This window comes from Leucopleurus acutus (assembly GCF_964270905.1).
Source record: "Leucopleurus acutus genome assembly, chromosome: 10".
Taxonomy (NCBI): Eukaryota; Metazoa; Chordata; class Mammalia; order Artiodactyla; family Delphinidae; genus Leucopleurus; species Leucopleurus acutus.
In genome coordinates, this window is record NC_139153.1 from 20,357,099 (window position 1) to 20,378,746 (window position 21,648).

Genomic DNA, 21,648 nt, shown 5'->3' on the forward strand with positions numbered 1-21,648 from the left:
GCAAGGATTCTTCAAAATATGGCAATCAACCAATGTGATACACCATATTAACAAACTGAAGGAGAAAAACCATATGATCATCTCAACAGATGCGGAGAAAGCTTTCGACAAAACTCAAACCCATTTATGATAAAAACCGTCCAGAAAGTAGGCATAGAGGGAACTTACCTCAACATAATAAAGACCATATATGACAAACCCACAGCCAACATCATTCTGAATGGTGAAAAACGGAAACCATTTCCACTACGATCAGGAACAAGACAAGTTTGTCCACTCTCACCACTATCATTCAACATAGTTTTGGAACTTTTAGCCACAGCAATCAGAGAAGAAAAAGAAATAAAAGGAATCCAAATCAGAAAAGAAGTAAAGCTGTCACTGTTTGCAGATAATATGATACTATACATAGAGACTCCTAAAGATGCTACCAGAAAACTACTAGAGCTAGTCAATGAATTTGGTAAAGTTGCAGGATACTAAATTAATGCACAGAAATCTCTGGCATTCCTATACACTAATGACGAAAAATCTGAAAGTGAAATTAAGGAAACACTCCCATTTACCATTGCAACAAAAAGAATAAAATATCTAGGAATAAACCTACATAAGGAGACAAAATACCTGTATGCAGAAAATTATAGGACACTGATGAAAGAAATTAAAGATGATACAAACAGATGGAGAGATATACCATGTTCTTGGATTGGAAGAATCAACACTGTGAAAATGACTCTACTACCCAAAGCAATCTACAGATTCAATGCAATCCCTATCAAACTACCACTGGCATTTTTCACAGAACTAGAACAAAAAATTTCACAATTTGTATGGAAACACAAAAGACCCCGAATAGCCAAAGCAATCTTGAGAAAGAAAAACGGAGCTGGAGGAACCAGGCTCCTGGATGTCACACTACACTACAAAGCCACAGTAATCAAGACAGTATGGTGCTGGCAGAAAAACAGAAATATAGATCAATGGAACAGGATAGAAAGCCCAGAGATAAACCCACAGACATATGGTCACCTTATCTTTGATAAAGGAGGCAAGAATATACAATGGAGAAAAGACAGCCTCTTCAATAAGTGGTGCTGGGAAAAGTGGACAGCTACATGTAAAAGAATAAAAATTAGAACACTCAGGCTTCCCTGGTGGCGCAGTGGTTGAGCGTCCACCTGCCGATGCAGGGGACAGGGGTTCGTGCCCCGGTCTGGGAAGATGCCATGGAGCAGCTAGGCCCGTGAGCCATGGCCACTAAGCCTGCGTGTCCGGAACCTGTGCTCCACAACGGGAGAGTCCACAACAGTGAGAGGCCCGCATACCACAAAAAAAAAAAAAAAATTAGAACACTCCCTAACACCATACACAAAACTAAACTCAAAATGAATTAAAGACCTCAATGTAAGGCCAGACACTATCAAACTCTTAGAGGAAAACAGAGGCAGAACACTCTATGACATAAATCATAGCAAAATCCTTTCTGACCCATCTCCTAGAGAAATGGAAATAAAAACAAAAATAAACAAATGGGACCTAATGAAACTTCAAAGCTTTTGCACAGCAAAGGAAACCATAAACAAGTCAAAAAGACAACCCTCAGAATGGGAGAAAATATTTGCAAATGAAGCAACGGACAAAGGCTTAATCTCCAAAATTTACGAGCAGCTCATGCAGCTCAATATCAAAAAAACAAACAACCCAATCCAAAAATGGGCAGAAGACCTAAATAGACATTTCTCCAAAGAAGATATACAGATTGCCAACAAACACACGAAAGAATGCTCAACATCATTAATCATTAGAGAAATGAAATCAAAACTACAATGAGATATCATCTCACACCAGTCAGAATGGCCATCATCAAAAAATCTACAAACAATAGTGGAAGCAAATACATAGCAGAGGGAGGAACACTCCCAAATTCATTGTACGAGGCCACCATCACCCTGATACCAAAACCAGACAAGGATGTCACAAAGAAAGAAAACTACAGGCCAATATCACTGATGAACATAGATGCAAAAATCCTCAACAAAATACTAGCAAACAGAATCCAACAGCACATTAAAAGGATCATACACCATGCTCAAGTGGGGTTTATTCCAGGAATGCAAGGATTCTTCAATATATGCAAATCAATCAACGTGATACACCATATTAACAAATTGAAGGAGAAAAACCATATGATCATCTCAATAGATGCAGAGAAAGCTTTTGACAAAATTCAACACCCATTTATGATAAAAACCCTGGAGAAAGTAGGCATAGAGGGAACTTTCCTCAACATAATAAAGGCCGTGTATGACAAACCCACAGCCAACATCATCCTCAATGGTGAAAAACTGAAAGCATTTCCACTAAGATCAGGAACAAGACAAGGTTGCCCACTCTCACCACTCTAATTCAACATAGTTTTGGAATTTTAGCCACAGCAATCAGAGAAGAAAAGGAAATAAAAGGAACCCAAGTTGGAAAAGAAGAAGTAAAACTGTCACTGTTTGCAGGTGACATGACACTATACATAGAGAATCCTAACGATGCTACCGGAAAACTACTAGAGCTAGTCAATGAATTTGGTAAAGTTGCAGGATACAAAATTAATGCACAGAAATCTCTGGCATTCCTATACACTAATGACGAAAAATCTGAAAGTGAAATTAAGGAAACACTCCCATTTACCACTGCAACAAAAGCAATAAAATATCTAGGAATAAACCTACCTAAGGAGACAAAATACCTGTATGCAGAAAATTATTAGACACTGATGAAAGAAATTAAAGATGATACAAACAGATGGAGAGATATACCATGTTCTTGGATTGGAAGAATCAACATTGTGAAAATGACTCTACTACCCAAAGCAATCTACAGATTCAATGCAATCCCTATCAAACTACCACTGGCATTTTTCACAGAACTAGAACAAAAAGTTTCACAATTTGTATGGAAACACAAAAGACCCCGAATAGCCAAAGCAATCTTGAGAACGAAAAACGGAGCTGGAAGAAACAGGCTCCCTGACTTCAGACTATACTACAAAGCTACAGTAATCAAGAGAGTACGGTACTGGCACAAAAACAGAAAGACAGATCAATGGAACAGGATAGAAAGCCCAGAGATAAACCCACACACATATGGTCACCTTATGTTTGATAAAGGAGGCAGGAATGTACAGTGGAGAAAGGACAGCCTCAATAAGTGATGCTGGGAAAACTGGACAGGTACATGTAAAAGTACGAGATTAGATCACTCCCTAACACCATTCACAAAAATAAGCTCAAAATGGATTAAAGACCTTAATGTAAGGCCAGACACTATCAAACTCTTAGAGGAAAACAGAGGCAGAACACTCGATGACATTAATCACAGCAAGATCCTTTCTGACCCATCTCCTAGAGAAATGGAAATAAAAACAAAAATAAACAAATGGGACCTAATGAAACTTCAAAGCTTTTGCACAGCAAAGGAAACCATAAACAAGTCAAAAAGACAACCCTCAGAATGGGAGAAAATATTTGCAAATGAAGCAACGGACAAAGGCTTAATCTCCAAAATTTACGAGCAGCTCATGCAGCTCAATATCAAAAAAACAAACAACCCAATCCAAAAATGGGCAGAAGACCTAAATAGACATTTCTCCAAAGAAGATATACAGATTGCCAACAAACACACGAAAGAATGCTCAACATCACTAATCATTAGAGAAATGAAATCAAAACTACAATGAGATATCATCTCACACCAGTCAGAATGGCCATCATCAAAAAATCTAGAAACAAGAAATGCTGGAGCGGGTGTGGAGAAAAGGGAACCCTCTTGCACTGCTGGTGGGAATGTGAATTGGTACAGCCACTGTGGAGAACAGTATGGAGGTTGCTTAAAAAACTACAAATAGAACTACCATATGACCCAGCAATCCCACTACTGGCCATATACCCTGAGAAAACCATAATTCAAAAAGAGTCATGTACCAAAATGTTCATTGCAGCTCTATTTACAATAGCCCAGAGATGGAAACAACCTAAGTGTCCATCATCGGATGAATGGATAAAGATGTGGCACATATATACAATGGAATATTACTCACCCCTAAAAAGAGACGAAATTGAGCTATTTGTAATGAGGTGGATGGACCTAGAGTCTGTCATACAGAGTGAAGTAAGTCAGAAAGAGAAAAACAAATACCGTATGCTAACACATGTATATGGAATTTAAGAATAAAAAAATGTCATGAAGAACCTAGGGGTAAGACGGGAATAAAGACACAGACCTACTAGAGAATGGACTTGAGGATATGGGGAGGGGGAAGGGTAAGCTGAGACAAAGTGAGAGAGTGGCATGGACATATATACACTACCAAATGTAAAATAGATAGCTAGTGGGAAGCAGCCACATAGCACAGGGAGATCAGCTCGGTGCTTGGTGACCACCTAGAGAGGTGGGGTAGGGAGGGTGGGAGGTAGGGAGACTCAAGAGGGAAGAGATACGGGAACATATGTATGTGTATAACTGATTCACTTTGTTATAAAGCAGAAACTAACACACCATTGTAAAGCAATTATACTTCAATAAAGATGTAAAAATAAAATCTACAAACAATAAGTGCTGGAGAGGGTGTGGAGAAAAGGGAACACTCTTGCACTGTTGGTGGGAATGTAAATGGACACAGCCACTATGGAGAACAGTATGGAGGTTCCTCAAAACACTAAAAATAGAACTACCATACGACCCAGCAATCCCACTACTGGGCATATACCCTGAGAAAACCATAATTCAAAAAGAGTCATGTACCACAATGTTCACTGCAGCTTTATTTACAATAGCCAGGACATGGAGGCAACCTATTTGTCCATCAACAGATGAATGGATAAAGAAGATGTGGCACATATATACAATGGAATATTACTCAGCCATAAAAAGAAACGAAATTGAGTTGTTTGTAGTGAGGTGGGTGGACCTAGAGTCTGTTATACAGAGTGAAGTAAGTCAGAAAGAGAAGAACAAATACTGTATGCTAACACATATACATGGAATGTAAGAAACAACAACAAAAATGGTCATAAAGAACGTAGGGGCAAGACGGGAATAAAGATGCAAGCCTACTAGAGAATGGACTTGAGGATACGGGGAGGGGAAAGGGTAAGCTGGGACAAAGTGAGAGAGTGGCGTGGACATATATACACTACCAAATGTAAAATAGATAGCTAGTGTGAAGCAGCCACATAGCACAGGGAGATCAGCTCGGTGCTTTGCGACCACCTAGAGGGGTGGGATAGAGAGGGTGGGAGGGAGGGAGACGCAAGAGGGAAGAGATATGGGGATATATGTATATGTATAACTGATTCACTTTGTTATAAAGAAGAAACTAACACACCATAGTAAAGCAGTTATACTGCAATAAAGATGTTAAAAAAAAATGGGTCTGTAATTTGCCTACAGGATAGAGAATAAAGATCTAGAGCTACAAACCCAGACAAAAGTGTGTGCACATGAGCAGTCTTTCCCAGGGACAGAGCTATAGGAAGAATTGCATATAGGACTTCATAAAGAATTATAATACACTTTCAAAAAACTCTGGATAATTTTTTCTCTCCCTCTTAGTAACAGCTAGGGCTGCTGCTTAAGCCATAAAGGAAATCAATTTTCTGAACCCTCTCCTGGAGCCCTAGGCACGTTTCAACCTCACCCTCTGCATGCTTGGCAAGTTCTGTTCACTTTGCAGCCTCTGCCCCGTGGATTCCAAGCACGGGTTTTCTTCCCTTTTGCTGGCTGTCCTCCCCCGGCCCCGCCTTCCTCCAAATGTCCGTTCTGATCAGATAGACAAGTCAGGCTTTGCCCAATTAGTCCATTTTAAGTAGCTTACCCTGTACTTTATTAAAAGCAAAATCCACATTGGGTTGACAAGATTAGAGGAAAATATAAAAATAAATTACTGTATTAAAATTAATTAAATGAAAAGCTGTATCTAATACCAGGAAATGATGGACTTCACAGGAGCAGTGAAGCCCTTAGTTCAACAAATGATTTTAAAAAATCCTAAAAACTCCCAACCCAGGCCTGAATTAAATATGCTACACCAAATGCAAAAGCAAAAAGATGTTAATTTTGGCTTTTTGCACAAAGTGAATAGAAAGTTCATTCTGCTCTTTGCTCTGCAGGAAAATTCTTTTGATTGCAACACCATTCCACAGGCTGGGTGTTATAAATAACACCGCCTCAGACTTAGAGGATGACTTGGGTTTGAGGATCTCTAAGAATTTTGGAAACATTCATGCAAGTGCATCGACAAACAAATAAACAGAACTCCAGATTCAACTGCTCTGTTTAACATTTACTGAACACCCATCAGGAGCGAGGTTCTGTGCTGAGTGACCAAAAAGGTATGGAAACTAGAAAATAGGAATGAGAGAACCAGGATTAGAATCCAATACAAAATGCGATATGTTCTCGATTTTACAATGGAAGACATTGGATTTTAATGGGTATGAAAAAAATTGGGGGAAAATCAAGTCCAACAGGGAATATAATGGAAATAGTGAGATGCTTTTCCTCTTCATTTGTCATTTGGATATCTGATACTCCATTTCCTCTAGAGCCTCAAATCCATTCTCACTTCTCTCCTATGTATGTGCGTTGACGGGACAGGGCTGAAGCAGTCAGATAATGGGATGGGTTTTCTTGGTTGCTCCTTCCTCTTCTTTTTTTTTTTTTTTTTTCCGTACGCGGGCCTCTCACTGTTGTGGCCTCTCCCGTTGCGGAGCACAGGCTCCGGACGCGCAGGCTCAGCGGCCACGGCTCACGGGCCCAGCCGCTCCACGGCATGTGGGATCTTCCCGGACCGGGGCACGAACCCACGTCCCCTGCATCGGCAGGAGGACTCTCAACCTCTGCGCCACCAGGGAAGCCCGTCCCTTTCTCTCCTAAAGCAAGTCCTCATCAACTGCACTACATCCCAGGAAAGAAACGGAAAACTGAGTGGACCTGGGAACCAAAGATGGGGGTTCAGGCTGCTTGTTCACCTCCTCCCCCCCGAGCTGCGTCACTTACGAGCCCTGTGATAGAGGGCGGAGGACTCAATGCCTCTGAGCTTCTGTTTTCTCTTCTATTAAAAGGGGATAATCAGAGCCTCTGCTCCTCAGGGTAGCTGTGCAGATAAAATGGGCCTTGATATGTGTGAAGCTTACAGCAACGTGCTTGACACATCATAAGGGTTTGGTATATTTCAGGTCCCCAGCTGAGCTGGTACTACTGTATTTTCTGGGCCTCACCAGAATTTCAGTGCATGGTCCCCTTTTCCTCCCCAGAAGAGACCTGATCCCTCTCTATTCCACCATCTCCCCAGTCTCCATCACTCTCTGTCCTCCTCCTCTGCCTTATTTTTCCTCATAGTACATACCACCATGAACATATATTTATTTGTATGTTTACTCTCCTCCCACCCACCTCCCTGGGGTAGTTACTACGACTGTTACAAAATGAGGAAACAGAGTTACTTTTTCACCCCTGCCACCAGAATCTGAGCTCTGTGAGAGAAGGGACTGGTTTGTTCTTTCCCGGATGCAGATCCTAGACCAGCACCTGGCACATGGTAGGTACTCCAAAAATATTATCAGAATGAATGAATAAGCTAGTTGTAATAAGCTAGCTGCAGTTCCATCAGAACATTCTCCTACAATCCCATGCCCTGGGAAGTGATCCTAAACTAGCCACCTGGACCCACAAATATGTGTGTGCTTCTGTGCCTGAGTGTGGGCACGTGCACACTCAAACACAAGTGTCTATATTTAACAATTTCAACAAATATGTAAAAATGGGAGATTTCAGGTTCCCTTTAAAAGTCCAAAGGCATGGCAACCCTGGGCCCACACTCCTGGGCATCACTCGGCTGGCTCTGAGTGGCTGGCTGCACCTTCATTTCACTCATGACACATAGAGCATGTGTCTCCTAGTTTGCTACAGTCTTTGCCAGCCCTGACTGCCTATCTGCCATTGTGGGTCTCAGTTGCAATTTGTTGTTACAGTTTTGCAGTATTTCCTAAGATAGAGAAATCTCTTGATCAAAAGTGAGAAAACAGAAAACTTGGTGCTTTAAGAAGATGGGGAAATAAATTTGTTTTTAAACAGGATAGACTGGGGCTTCCCTGGTGGCAGAGTGGTTGAGAGTCCACCTGCCGATGCAGGGGACACGGGTTCGTGCCCCGGTCCGGGAAGATCCCACGTGCCACGGAGCGGCTGGGCCCGTGAGCCGTGGCCGCTGAGCCTGTGTGCCCAGAGCCTGTGCTCCGCAAACGGAAGAGGCCACAGCAGTGAGAGGCCCGCATACCGCATAAAAAAAAAAAAAAAAAAAAAAAAGGATAGATTGTTATGATATGTTTGCCATGGAATTGCCCAGCAATTGACTCTTTACACTATCTGGCCCCTCTAGCTACGTGAGTTTGCCACCCTATTCTACAGACTGGACCTTATGGCTTGGACCACTCAACCGTCTTGGGGTTCTGCTATATAGATGAAATATTTAGTGTTTTTTCCTTGCTGAAGTGAGCAAGACATGTTTGGATGTCAACTTATTTTCTGTCATTTAACTTTATGGAAGCAATACTTTGAATAATACTTCTACAGAATACTAATTCAGAAAAAAAGCCTGAGAAATGGCTATTCCTCCAGGATCAGAAACAATAATCTGATCTCAACACATTAGAGCATTTTATTTCTGATTATACTCATATACCAGGATATGTTTCAGTATCTCTATCAGTAATAGATATTCTAGGAAAAATGGGTTCATGGCTAAATGACCAGAAAACACAAGATGAAATAACTTTCTACGGGTTTCTTCACTAGGAATTACCTTTCTGTTTCTTTCTTTCTTTTTTTTTTTAAAGAGGCATCGTGAATCTCTAAAGGACTGGGGACTCAGAGGGAGGGCCTGGTATGCATTATTTTCCAAACTTGTTTTATTTGGTTCTAGACCACCCCCACCATTTTTTTAAAATCACAAAAAGATCGGTTGGTAAGAACTACGAGTTGTGATCTTCTCGTCTCCATCATGTACATTCTCTCCATTTTGCGGGTCATCCTTCACTGGATCCATGAAGATACCAGAACAAAGATAACACTCACATCCTGGATTCCCAAGGACAGCACTTATCAAAAACATGCTAACCAGCCTTTAGATAATAATCATTAATAGTTCACATTTATTAGGATCTTATTACTGCCAGACACTGTACCAGGCTTACACTTGCTCTATATTACCCCTCTCAATCTTTACAACGATCCGAGCCCCACTCTCCAGGCAGGTAAATATTATCGCCATTTTACATATATGGAAACCAGGGCTTTGGGACATAAAATAATTCACCCAAGATTCCACCTAGAAGGTGTGAAGTTAAATCATCAGAAAATGCTTTAAGTGTGTAGGGTTTTGGACACCTATACTCCTTAATGATCAATAGCTATAGCGTTTATTTAAATGCTTATTATGAGTCTGGCACATATGGATTTTATGTGTGTGGTTTAGTTTAATTCTCCCATTATGAAGTAAGTGCTACTAGAATTCTCACTTTAACAGATTAGAAATGAAGGTTGAGGGAAGCCTCATAAAAGATGCATCATCACATAATCAGTAAGTTGTGCGGCCAACCCCATGCACATCTGGAAGGATGCTGACATCATGTGCTTAACTGCTCTTCTAGATGCACCAGAGATGTTCCTTGAGCATCTGTGCCTGACAAAGTTCCACGATAAATACTGATGTTTAGCCAGGGTTTGAAAGCACAAACAAAATAGAAAGATGCTTATCCAAAGAATCAGAACTGTTTTCCTAAGACAAACTGAAAAAATTCCGGTCAGTCTTTTTAACAACCTCATCGAACGGTTTTCTAGTCTTTCAGTGAATGGGTTTCTGACTCTCTGTTTTCTCCTTTGTGTGTAAACGTGTGCCGACTAGATCTTGCCTATTAGAAGAAGATGCACAAAACCTGTCTTAAAGAATTCCACGTGAGGAATTGTGTAACCCATCTCTCACACCTGCTCTCCAACAGGTAGCTGCTGAAGGTGGGTGTCTCTGATCTTGTTGATGCTTTCCCACAACTGGAAGGGGGTGTTGATTCCTTCCCTCAACTGGAAGGGGCTGTTAGGTGCACCCACCATTGCAATAAAGAGGTTGACAGATTCCCCAAGCATGTAACAAAGGGCTAGAGGATGGCATGCGTGGAGAGGAAATTGGAAGTGAACGCCAGGTCTCTACAAGGAGCTCCCAGACTAGGCCCTTGTAAAAGTGAATAATGAGCTGCATAGACTAGTTCCTTCACGCTGAGCTCAACACACATCTTTAAACATAAGATTGTCAAGGAAGCAGATACTTGGAAACCCTTTCATCTTAATTAAAGTTATGCGGGCTACGAAATACTTTTCCTTTGTATTAAGCTCTTATTCCTGTGGAGAAATTTCTATTTGTTTTTATCTAATTTGAGCTTCAGGGTTAATCTCGGTTTAAGACTTTCACTCACTGGGAGAGACAGTCCATCCGGTTTGCCCCTGATCCCATGTTATATGCGTGCATCCACCAGGACCCTGCCGGCTCCAAAGCCTCTTGCTGGTGGTGGATTCTGTACACTGTTCCCTTCAACAGAAAGAATGGGCTGTGGATCTGGGAAGGATATATGGAATGGCGAGGATTTTGCGAAAGGTCACAAAGCTTTCTATTTTAGGGAACCACATGCCACAGTCCTTAAATGTGGAGTTTCTGATAAAACTTGCTCTGAGAGGCAGAGCCTGGTGTCTTTACGGTAGGGAAAGCAGGAGGAAGAGGGACCCACTGGAAACAAAGAAGGGGAAAGCATTTTATCCCGGAAAGGGGTTTTCGCAGATGTGGAGACAACTGATAGATCAGATTGCTTGGCACACCATGCTCCCTAATTTTCTTCAATAAATATACATTTGGTTGAATTAGACTGATGATGGAAGTGACTCCTGCGTTTGATTTCAAAGAGAAAGTAAGAACTCATAAAAAACTTGCAGGAGATTGAATGTGGGATCTAACTGGAATTTCTTAGAATTTTTTCTTTGAGGGTCTGCCTTTCCTATGTGATGGTAAGTCATCTTTAACACAATTATGCCATCAGTCCCTGAGAAAGAGTATGTGCTAGAAAGTTGGGGAAAGGATTAAAGGAAGGTTCTGATGGGTAGGGTGCATGTTCACCCACACCCTGAGACCATGTACACGACAGACATCGTGAATTAATTATATTAATCATTAATCTATCATGGTACTCTTTCTACCTGAAGCTACATGCAACCTCAAAACCCTTGGCAATAACCTTCGGTTACCAGAACCAAGTAATCCATGGTGGCACAAGACATGAAGCCTATTTATCACGGACGGCTCCACATTTCATTTTTCTAAGATATTTCAAAAATATCTGGCCTTTATGTGATAGGCACGATTCACTTTCCTACTAAGTTGACCCCATTCTCTTTTCCTTCACCCACTTTTATACAAAGCCTCCACCAGCTGGCTTGGAGTCCCATTCTCAGTTCACCCCAACTCCAGGCATTTCTAAGTGCATAAATCCATGAAACTTCTGGTAGACCGCTGACCCAGGAGAAGACAGAATTCTGATGAAGGTGCTCATGTTTCGATCATCATGATTCAGAATGGTACTGAAAGGGTTTCTGGAGTTTAGGGCAGGAAGTTTTATCTCTGTCATATGCGTTTTCATCTGAGAGAGCTAGGCTTGCTGTGCACACAGTGATGTACTTTGATTCGGGAAAGCTGGATTGATATTCCATGTGTGTGACCTTGGGCAACTTCCCACACAAATGAGGGCCTTGGTTTCCCCATTTGTGAGGAGGATGGTCTTTACGCTTGCCGAGGTCCCTTCTTGGGGGCCTTGGAGTAGATGAGAGAAGTCAGCTCCTCAAGCACATTTCCGTGGTGTGGAAGATAGCCCTGTTGCAATGAGGACCCATCTATTCCCTGACCACGTTACTGAAACAGAACCTAGATGGTAATATCTACCCGTGAAGAGAGACTGGAGGGATTCCAGAGAGCTTTGCCTCATGGATCATCTTCATGAAGGTTAAGTTATAAGTAATACCTTTTTTTAAGTTCTTTTGCATTGTTTCCCATTTTGAGTAGTAATGCAAGCCCTGCAATATCTATTTCACCACAGTTGGAGTCTATTTGTTTTAACTTTGCAATTATTTTTAATTAAATCATTTGTGTAAATGGAATCTATGTACTAGTTCAAAAATAACAAAAAAGATAGGTTACTAATAAAGATACCTCACTCAGTTTCTTGTGTGCCCTTGAATAGAAATATAATGTCTCTCCTTTTAAAAGGTACACACACACACACACACACACACACATACACACACACGCTTTTTATTCCTTTCTTTTTTCACTACATGTGCTTAAGATCTTTCTAAGTCAGTACATGGGAAGTTTCTTATTTTGTTTAAAAAATTTAAACATAGGCAGAGCATCTCATTATATAGATGTATTATTCTTTAACTGATCCTATTGGTGGCCATTTAGGTTGTTTGAGTTTTTGCTCTCACAAACAACGCTGCAGTGAATGAATATTCTTATTCATCCACCATTTTTCATGTGTGCAACTTATCTGTTGGAGAAATTCACAAAAGGAAAATGATTGAACTGAGCGACACATGCATTTATAATTTTGACAGATATTGCCAGATTGTTTCCACAGGGGTTATATCAATGGACACTTACACCAGAAATGTATGAGATTGCCTATTTCTCCTGGCTTTCCAATGGTAACTTTATAAAAAACCCTTTTAGGGCTTCCCTGGTGGCGCAGTGGTTGAGAGTCCGCCTGCCGATGCAGGGGACACGGGTTCGTGCCCCGGTCCAGGAGGATCCCACGTGCGCGGAGCAGCTGGGCCCATGAGCCATGGCCGCCTAGCCTGTGCATCCAGAGCCTGTGCTCCACAACGGGAGAGGCCACAGCAGTGAGAGGCCCGTGTACAGCAAAAACAAAAAACAAACCCTTTTAACATACGTATAGAAAAGTACAAAACCCATAAGTGTAGAGCACAATGAAGTTTCATAAACCTGACACACACGATAATCAGCACCCAGATTAAGAAACAGAATAATTCTCATGACCCCAGAAGCCTCCTTTCCAGCTCCAGCCACTATCCCTCACTCCAAGGGAACCGCTATTCTGACCTCTAAAAGCATATATTAGTTTTACGACAGTTGGTAATGCTTACATCAAAGATGGTTTGTCCTAAAAATATTCTTTGCTTTGCTAGACGTACTACATGTCTTGCCTCTAAGTACAAAAACTTCAGTCAGAACACATTCCCACACATCACCCACCTTTTTGTCAAACAGGTCCAGTAAAAGGCTTCCCGTCCTTTTCCAAGAATGTTTGAGACGACATCCAACCTGCCCATTTTACCTGGTCAATCTACTACTGCAAAGCATTTTTCTTTTCCTCAGATTGGAAAAATTGAGGTGTTAACAAAATGATTTTCATCAAGTTGAGCAAAGTATTTGAAATGATTTCTGACTTAAAATATAGAATATGGAATAGATGGAATTCATTATTTTAGCAGAAGAACCTTGAGAAAAACCCAAAGAGCTACCCAAACTTCAGAGTCTCTTAAACTGAAGGAGAACAAACGTAACTCCTGTTTGAGGCAGACCGATCACATATAATAAGGTGCTGGGGACCAAACAAATAAATGAAGGTTTTGAGCACGAACCCAAACCCAAAGTCAGCCTCATGCTCCGTATTGCGGCTGTTGAGTTGCAAATCAAGCAGCTTTACACAAGGGCAACTCTAGTTAGCCTCCTCCAGAATGACTAGCAACAGGAATTTATTTAAAGATGCTTAGTGATTTTTCTTATGATTCACTGAGGATGCTTAGTGATTCTCTGAAGCAACAGAGGGGAACCCAGCTGGTAATAAATAAGATGCTGCTCTAGACTTCCTCCTCTCTGAAATCTCCACACTGCTATTGTTGTATTTTCTTGGCTTCGTGCTTGCAGATTTCCATGACTTTCCTAAGAATATCCTGCTTTGCTCTTTCAGTCCTTACCTTCTGGGTATTTCCAGCTTTCCCTTCCTCCTTTTCTGTGAGCCAACCTATCATCGTCAAGAGTCAACTGAATTGGCGGTGTGATGCCTCATGAAGAAATTACAAGTAATTCACAAATAAATGATAAAAAACATGATGATCTGCCTATCTGATTTCTCTGAAGACCTGTCTGGCTCCTTAATTAATATGAAAAAGTCAGAATGCATGGTCTCTAGACTAATTTTATTTTATGTATTATATCTCCTGGGTTCCCTGAAAGATTTAAGATGACTTACAAAAATATACTATTCAGAAAGATAAGCTGTATTAGAATAAGAAAGATCAGGAAAAGAAACAACATGGGTAGTGATATGAAATGAAATGAAAACGGTAGTTTGAACCACAAATGTTTATCATTAAGTCCTTTGCACTTTGTGGATGACCAAGTTGACTTTAAAATTCCTGGAAGTTAACATCAATAGGAGAACATGAAAAGTTACACAACTGGTTATTGCCCAGAAGATACAGAAGCAAACCCACTGTTTGGGAGAGGCACTATTCTTGTTACCAAAACAAGAAACAAAAGTCTCCAAGGTTGTCACAAAGAAGATACTTAGTAATGTAAACAACAAGGTCTACAGAGCAGGTGTTAAGAAAGCATTTCTAATGGCACTAGATCGTCACTGTCTTCAGTGGTTAGATGGTACTAGTCCAAAGAACAGTGTGGCTTAAGGTCACAGATTTCCAACTATCAGTGTAAACATGAGATGTTCCAGAAAAAGACAGATGAATCACACATACACCATTACAAAAATGGTTCAAGATTAGTATCGCCCTGGATGGTGGTTCATCTGGGTTTCCAGCTAGGATTGGAGACATACATTTTAACAGTCTGTTGAGCTGGTAAAGAAGAGTTGGTATCTTCTAGTTGAAGCATGAGGCACTTAAGAAGTTCTCATAATTTCCCTGCGGACAACTCAGTGGCTATTCAGAGGTAGTCAGGAACCTGGATTTGCTTGGGATGACTAAGATTTTCCGTACAAAATAATTTTAGATCTACTCTAATGTACAGCAACATGGGCAATGGAAGGTCCAAAGATCCCCACCCTAGAGCCTGAGAACCGCGTGAATTCACCCTACATTTAAAAGCAAGAAATCTCAACAAAGCCCCCAGGGGATGCCCGCTGTCAGCCGTGAGATTTCCGGATGAGTTCTCTTAGATGAACTAGTGGCACAGCTATTACTACTCTGAGAACATAAACAAAATTTATACAATACTTTACCTGTACAATCATGCATTATCTTAATGGCTAAGTTCCAGATTAGACACAATAAAAATCTCTTTCTACTAACTGCAGTATCTTTTCTGATGAGAAGGAAATGCAATGTACGCAATGCAACCCTGACTACAGAAGAATATTCCTTAGCAGAACGAAATAAAATATAGATCTACTATTCTTTCTGCACTTGATCTTTTGTGTTTGATCATAAATGCACATTGTGAAGAGATGCCTCCTACCTCCAAGCTAAACACTGTTTGCTACTCATTAGTGATTTATAAATGATATTTTCTCCCTGGTGACATATCTTTTGATATGATTCTCTAATAATAACATCCAACAATATTAAAATAAGAACATCCCCATGTATTGTGATCATCTTCAACTACATTTCCTCACGAAAATTAAATTTTAGCACACCAACTGATATTGTATGCATATATTTGTCTACCATCATTATAAATCTCCTAAGGGTCTCTATAAAATGATAGTTTTGCCTCTTTGCAGTAATTCTACCTAATGCTCCAAAGCAAGAAACTAATTACATGCTGACTTTTCACTAACTTTGATCTTTCAAGTACCATACGATGGAGGTTCTATAGGTAATCATATAATTACAATTCACTAAATGAGTTGAAATTAGCCATAAACCTTTTTATTTAAATTGTGTTAACTGTTTCTTCAGGAACACTGTCGGCACTTCTATTCCTTCCTACATAAGTTGGCCGATATAAGGTTTCAAACTAAAATCTGATTATGGTCACTAATGTTTATAACAAATGCCTCATTATAACACCAGAAGCGCCAATGAAGATGAATATGCGAAGAATTTCTTAAAATATGCTTAAGGAAAGGCCAAGGATAAACTATAGTGGTATAAGGAAATGACTGAAATTTCTCAGGGGAATGTTCTAGTCGGCAAGAAAAAAAAATGACCTCACTTGTGTTTTCCCATTGAGTTGGTGCGGTATTTCCTGCAAGAAAAATTAAAGACAATTGTTTCTTTCAGTATACCATGGGACTATGTAGAGAAAGAGAAAAACAAATTCTGGATTTCACTTTTGGAAAATAGCAGTCCAGACTGATGGGAGTATTAGCTAAGGATCGCCTTTTTTTTTTTAAAGATCACTTAAATTTCCTTTATTCAAAACAGCCATTACTGTCAGGAATGTTTAAGTTCCTGTTGGAATTTTCTTTAACATTACGTATGATACTATTTTTCTGAGTTGTTTTTATTTGGCACTGAAACTTTCTTTTCTTGTGGGCAACACCAGACCAATGTCTCACAACTGGGGGTGATTTCGTCCCTGAAAGGATATTTGACAATGTCTGGAGACACTTCTGGTTGTCACAACTGAGGGGGTTCAACTAGTATCTAGTGGGTAGAGGCCAAGGGTGCTGCTAAACATCCCACAATGCACAGAACAGATCCCACAACACAGAATATCCAGCCCCAAATGTCAATAGTGCTGAGGTTGAGGAACTCTGCCTTTGACCACATAAAATAAAGCGAGTATAGATTAGTAACTCCTTGGAAAACGCTTTCAATGAAGAAACTCAAGCCTTTTGAGTGAGCCAACTGGTTGTGAATTTCCTCTTTGAAGTTGACCCCTAAAGGTATGGAAAGGAAACATTCCATTGTTTGGAAAACAGACCTCTACTTCTACTGGGTTTATGGACCTTATTTATCTAATAACATTCAGAACCACACAGAACCCTGATGGTCACATTCTCATTAGAGCTGAGTAAACAAAGTTTGTTTTGACTTGTCATCAATCATGACATGTGATCACAGGGCATATTATGTGTAAGAGGCAGTTGTTTTATCTGGAGCCTCAGCCTTGAAAAAATCCAAAACAGTGAAGTTGTTTATTTGACACCACTCCTGACCTGACTGCAGTGCTACATTCTAGGAGAAAGTAAAACACACACACTGCTCTCTGATTATTTGTAATTATATAGGAAGCCTATTTCTCCAGTGAACTTGCTGTGGTCTTAGGACTGGAAAGAAGCAGGAAAAGCTTTTTAAAAAAAAGGAAACAAAAAACCCCCAAGGAAGATGGGGTGAGTGTGATTAAGTGTTATTTCCCAGCCATGTGGAGAATCAAGGAGGACTACTATTTTATGTTTTCAGGAGGATGAGTTGTCAAAAGTTACTAGAGTATTAGTATAAGAGTATTAGAGTGCATAGCTTTAGGAATTGCACCCCTTCAGAGCCCTTTGTTCCAAAGAATGAAATTACATACACAGGAACACCCAGCTTCTGAGACGCAACCATAAACACAACAACAGACATACACACTTTGAGCTTCATGAAGGTGGATGCCCAGCACTGCTTCAGACACATAATACTTGACCTATTTTCCAAACCTTCTTGCTTTCTTTGATCAGACTCACGTCCAATGTCAACTCCTTCCATTCTGTTTGAAGATTGTCTTTCGCTAACTTTGGCTGCCTGGGAAAGACATGTTTGTATCCTGGGGCATTAACTGACCTTCCAGTATGGTGCTGAGCAGCCTGTTCTGGTGGAAACAAGACTGTGTCCTAACCTTGGTTCTCCCATGTACCTACTGAGCAATTAACTTCAGCCACTTGGCTTCTCCATTCAACGATTCATGGGATATCGTCCAAAACCCTCTTGGGCTGATATCTTCTTTGATTCTTTTGGACAAATGACATGCAAATTCAACTGTCATTTCTTTCTTATGCAGGTCGTCACAACTACTTATAACATACTATTAAGTTAATGAACAAAACCCAAACCTCATTTTCATGAGCTAAAATGACTATGTAATGAAGCTATCACTGGAGCTCAAAGACTTAGGATTTTCAGATATTGCGCTCCAAAGCCTCTCCCTACCCCACATGTGCGCACAGAAGAAATCCCCGTGGGCCCTGATGAGTGGATGCCAGGGCCATGGTTCTTGTTTGCTTGTTTTAATTGTTGAAGTGGGATGTGCTCAAAAAACATACAGAGTCCATTGCTCTAGTCTCTGATTCCTCATCTTCAATTTAGGACAATCGGACTAGCAGACTTCAAAGCTACATTCCAATGATTTGAGGGGGTTCACATTTACCAGTTCAGGTCTACCTTACTTCCTCTTGGGTCAAGCATACCTTGTCACTGGGTTGGGAAGGAGGGACACAATACTAGCCAAATGGGCATTCTATATTATATGAAAAGAAGACAATACTTTGGGTGTAAGGATAATCAACATATTCATTTTGATGCAGCAAATTATTTTGACCCTCACTTGCCTGAGGAACTTGATACTTGGCTTTCTCTGCTTAGAATACGTTACCATCCACCCTGTCAAACATTATTTAGTTTTGGGGACTCAGCTCAGCATCCTTTCCTCTGTGAAGTTTCTTCCTGTAGCATGGGGTCACTCCTTCCTCTCTTTGACCACAGCCCTTAGCATATACCGACACCCACATTATCACGCTATTCTACACTTTTAAGAGCTTTATTGAGGTATTTTTATGTCATATCATAAATTCACCACTGAAATATACAATTCAATGATTGTTAGTAAATTTACGGAGCTGCGCATTCGTCACCGCAATCCAAGTTTAGAACATTTCACCAAAAAGAGCCTTGGTTCTTTTGTTCCTTTGTGCCCATTTACTGTCATTCTCCATCCTCACCCACCCTCAGACTATCACTAACCTACTTTCTGTTTCTATAGATTTCATCATATCCTTGCTATTGATACTTCTTCTGTGCTTTTCCTTGAGAAGATTCTAACCTCCTTGAAGGCATGGATAGTGATTTTATTTCTTAACCCTTTCTTCCCGACTCTTAGCACAACTGCCAGAACACAGGTGATAAATAATGGCATGTGATATTTATCAAAACTTCCATTTATTTTAAATATGCAATTAAGAGCATTACAAATTCCAATTTAATCCCTAAAACAGTCACTGGGTAGGCACTATTTTTACCACCTTCAGAGATAAGGATACAGCCTTAGAGTGGTTAAATAACACACCCAGGGTCCTGTCAAGATTTGAAGCCCAGGTTGTCTGACTCCAGATGAATGAATGCATAACAAAGAAAGGAATCCTTAATCTGGAACAGAGTTTCTTAATGGTAGAGGAGATTCTAATGAGATCTCATGAATTTCTTTACAATCTTTTAGGCGTGTAGTATACACTCCTGCTGCAATGTCCCGCCCATAGATTTCATTAGAATTTCAAAGGCAGCCAAGATCCAAAAATGAAAGCGCCCCCTAGTGTAAGTACTGAGAAGAGAGAAAGTAGTGATGAGTCAGGGTCCCTCAGTGTGCTTCTATCCTATTAAGATAAGAAGGTAGCTGCAATCTTTACCCTCTGTGTTCTGTGGATCACTATTTGAGCACGGTTTTCTAAGAACCCACTTGTCCCAAACCTCATTCTATGTTCAAAATAAGGAAGTTACCCCTACCTCGTGCATATCAAAGGAAACACCTTCCCACTCTTTGCTCTTCCTTTGTTTCAAGCTGCCTGTCATGTCAATAAAGTTGTTGGGAAAAAAAATTCAAATGGGAGAAAGGCTGTAAATGGAGAACCCCTTAGATCCTTCCTTCTCCCTGGCGTAAACTTTTTCTTTTCCCCCCAGAGCAGGGGTAAGTTAATTGTATTTGAATGAATAATTCTAATAAAGCAGTGACCTTTAATACCAACTGGTGTTTTTAATTTTGATTCACTGTCAGTCATTCCAACGTGAGCCACCCCAGGATGTGAGCAGTGGAAAGGCCAGTATGTACAGAGAGGAGAAAAATAAACACGCAGAGCTGGGTGCTGCCCTCAGGTAAACACAGAGATGGCAAATCTTACAAAGAGATGCAGACTAGAGACTCCTTACAAAGGACTCAGGAACATGGTGGAAAAAAATCAGAACCACAAGTGTTTTGAAACCCAACTGGAAAATTTTCTTTCTGTCTAGAAGATGACAGAAAAGCCAAAAAAAAAAAAAAAAAAGAAAAAAGAAAAAGAAATGGATTTGCCTAGGGACTGACAGTTGTCAATTCCAATCTAAAGTATAAAATGAATAGCTCCTCCTCAGCCCAACCTCCCACTCCACTCCCCCGTAACAACTAGTCTAACCATATAGTATTTATCGTTCCATAGAAGCTAGTTGGTCTTACACAGTATATACTAAAATTTAAACAGAACACAATGCAATTTTCCATTTAATTTTTTTTCTACCTTCACAACTTCTCCAGAGTAATGTAAAACAAAAACAGATATGGCATCTTCCTTCAGAGGGTCTCTTTCAAGACGTGTTAGAGGCTTTGCCATGGGAGTGGACTCCATACCAATATATTTACGTCTATATTAATGACATCATTACAGGCATTTTATTTCAACCCCCCAAAATTTCTTATGCATCTATTATATTTAGAAATAAATGGAACCACCAATTGTTTCACATGCAAAAGTGCATGTGTTTATTCATTAAATGTATCACTGAGTTCACTGTGGAAAGACTGCTCTAAGCACTGGATATAGAGCAGTGAATGGACAAAACTGTGTAAGTGTGTGTGTGTGCACATGTGCACTCTGCCACAGAAGGTGGGGTGGGGTGGGGTGGGCATTGGGAATGGACTGCAAATCAGCCTTCCTCATCCTCGATCCCCTCGACCCCCCTCTGTGAAGAGCCCTCATAGCACAGAGGAGAGTATCTGAGGGTCTCATGTCGAAACTACAGAGGATTTCAGCAAACCAGTGTTTCTGATCTTCACATTCCACTCATGAGCTGGGCTCTGTATCTTTGTTTGCTTTTACTGTAATGATACTGTGTTAAAAGACTCAATGATTTAACTCAGTCAAATGATTTAACTGCACGGGACATTTTGCCTGAGAACAGACTAATTATTCCTATGTTCTGGGACACGCCCGCAGTAGCTGTTGCTTCTTGTAGGTCTACGTGCCAGTCCTGCTTTTCAGACACCCCAGTTCTCAACCTCTTCCCTTAGAGGTCACAGAAATAATACAATAGGCCAGTAAGTAGTACAAAGACATGATGTAAGTATTTCCCACTACAAACGGACTGGCCTTTCCATTGACAAATTGGCCTTATGGTTTCATTTGTGGACTAGTTCATGGCAAGCACAGTGAGTGTTGCCCAATTTGAGGAATCTTTCTAAGTCCTGTCAACCAACAAAATTGTGCGTATTGAAATATTCCTGCCTCTCTCATCAGACCTTCCTTTATGTCTTTATCTCCACTGCCTAATGCCATGCTTAGGCATTCAAATGTTGAAAAATGTCCTAAACTTACGGGAAATAAAATAGTTTAGGACATGTAGGCATCTTGACCTTAT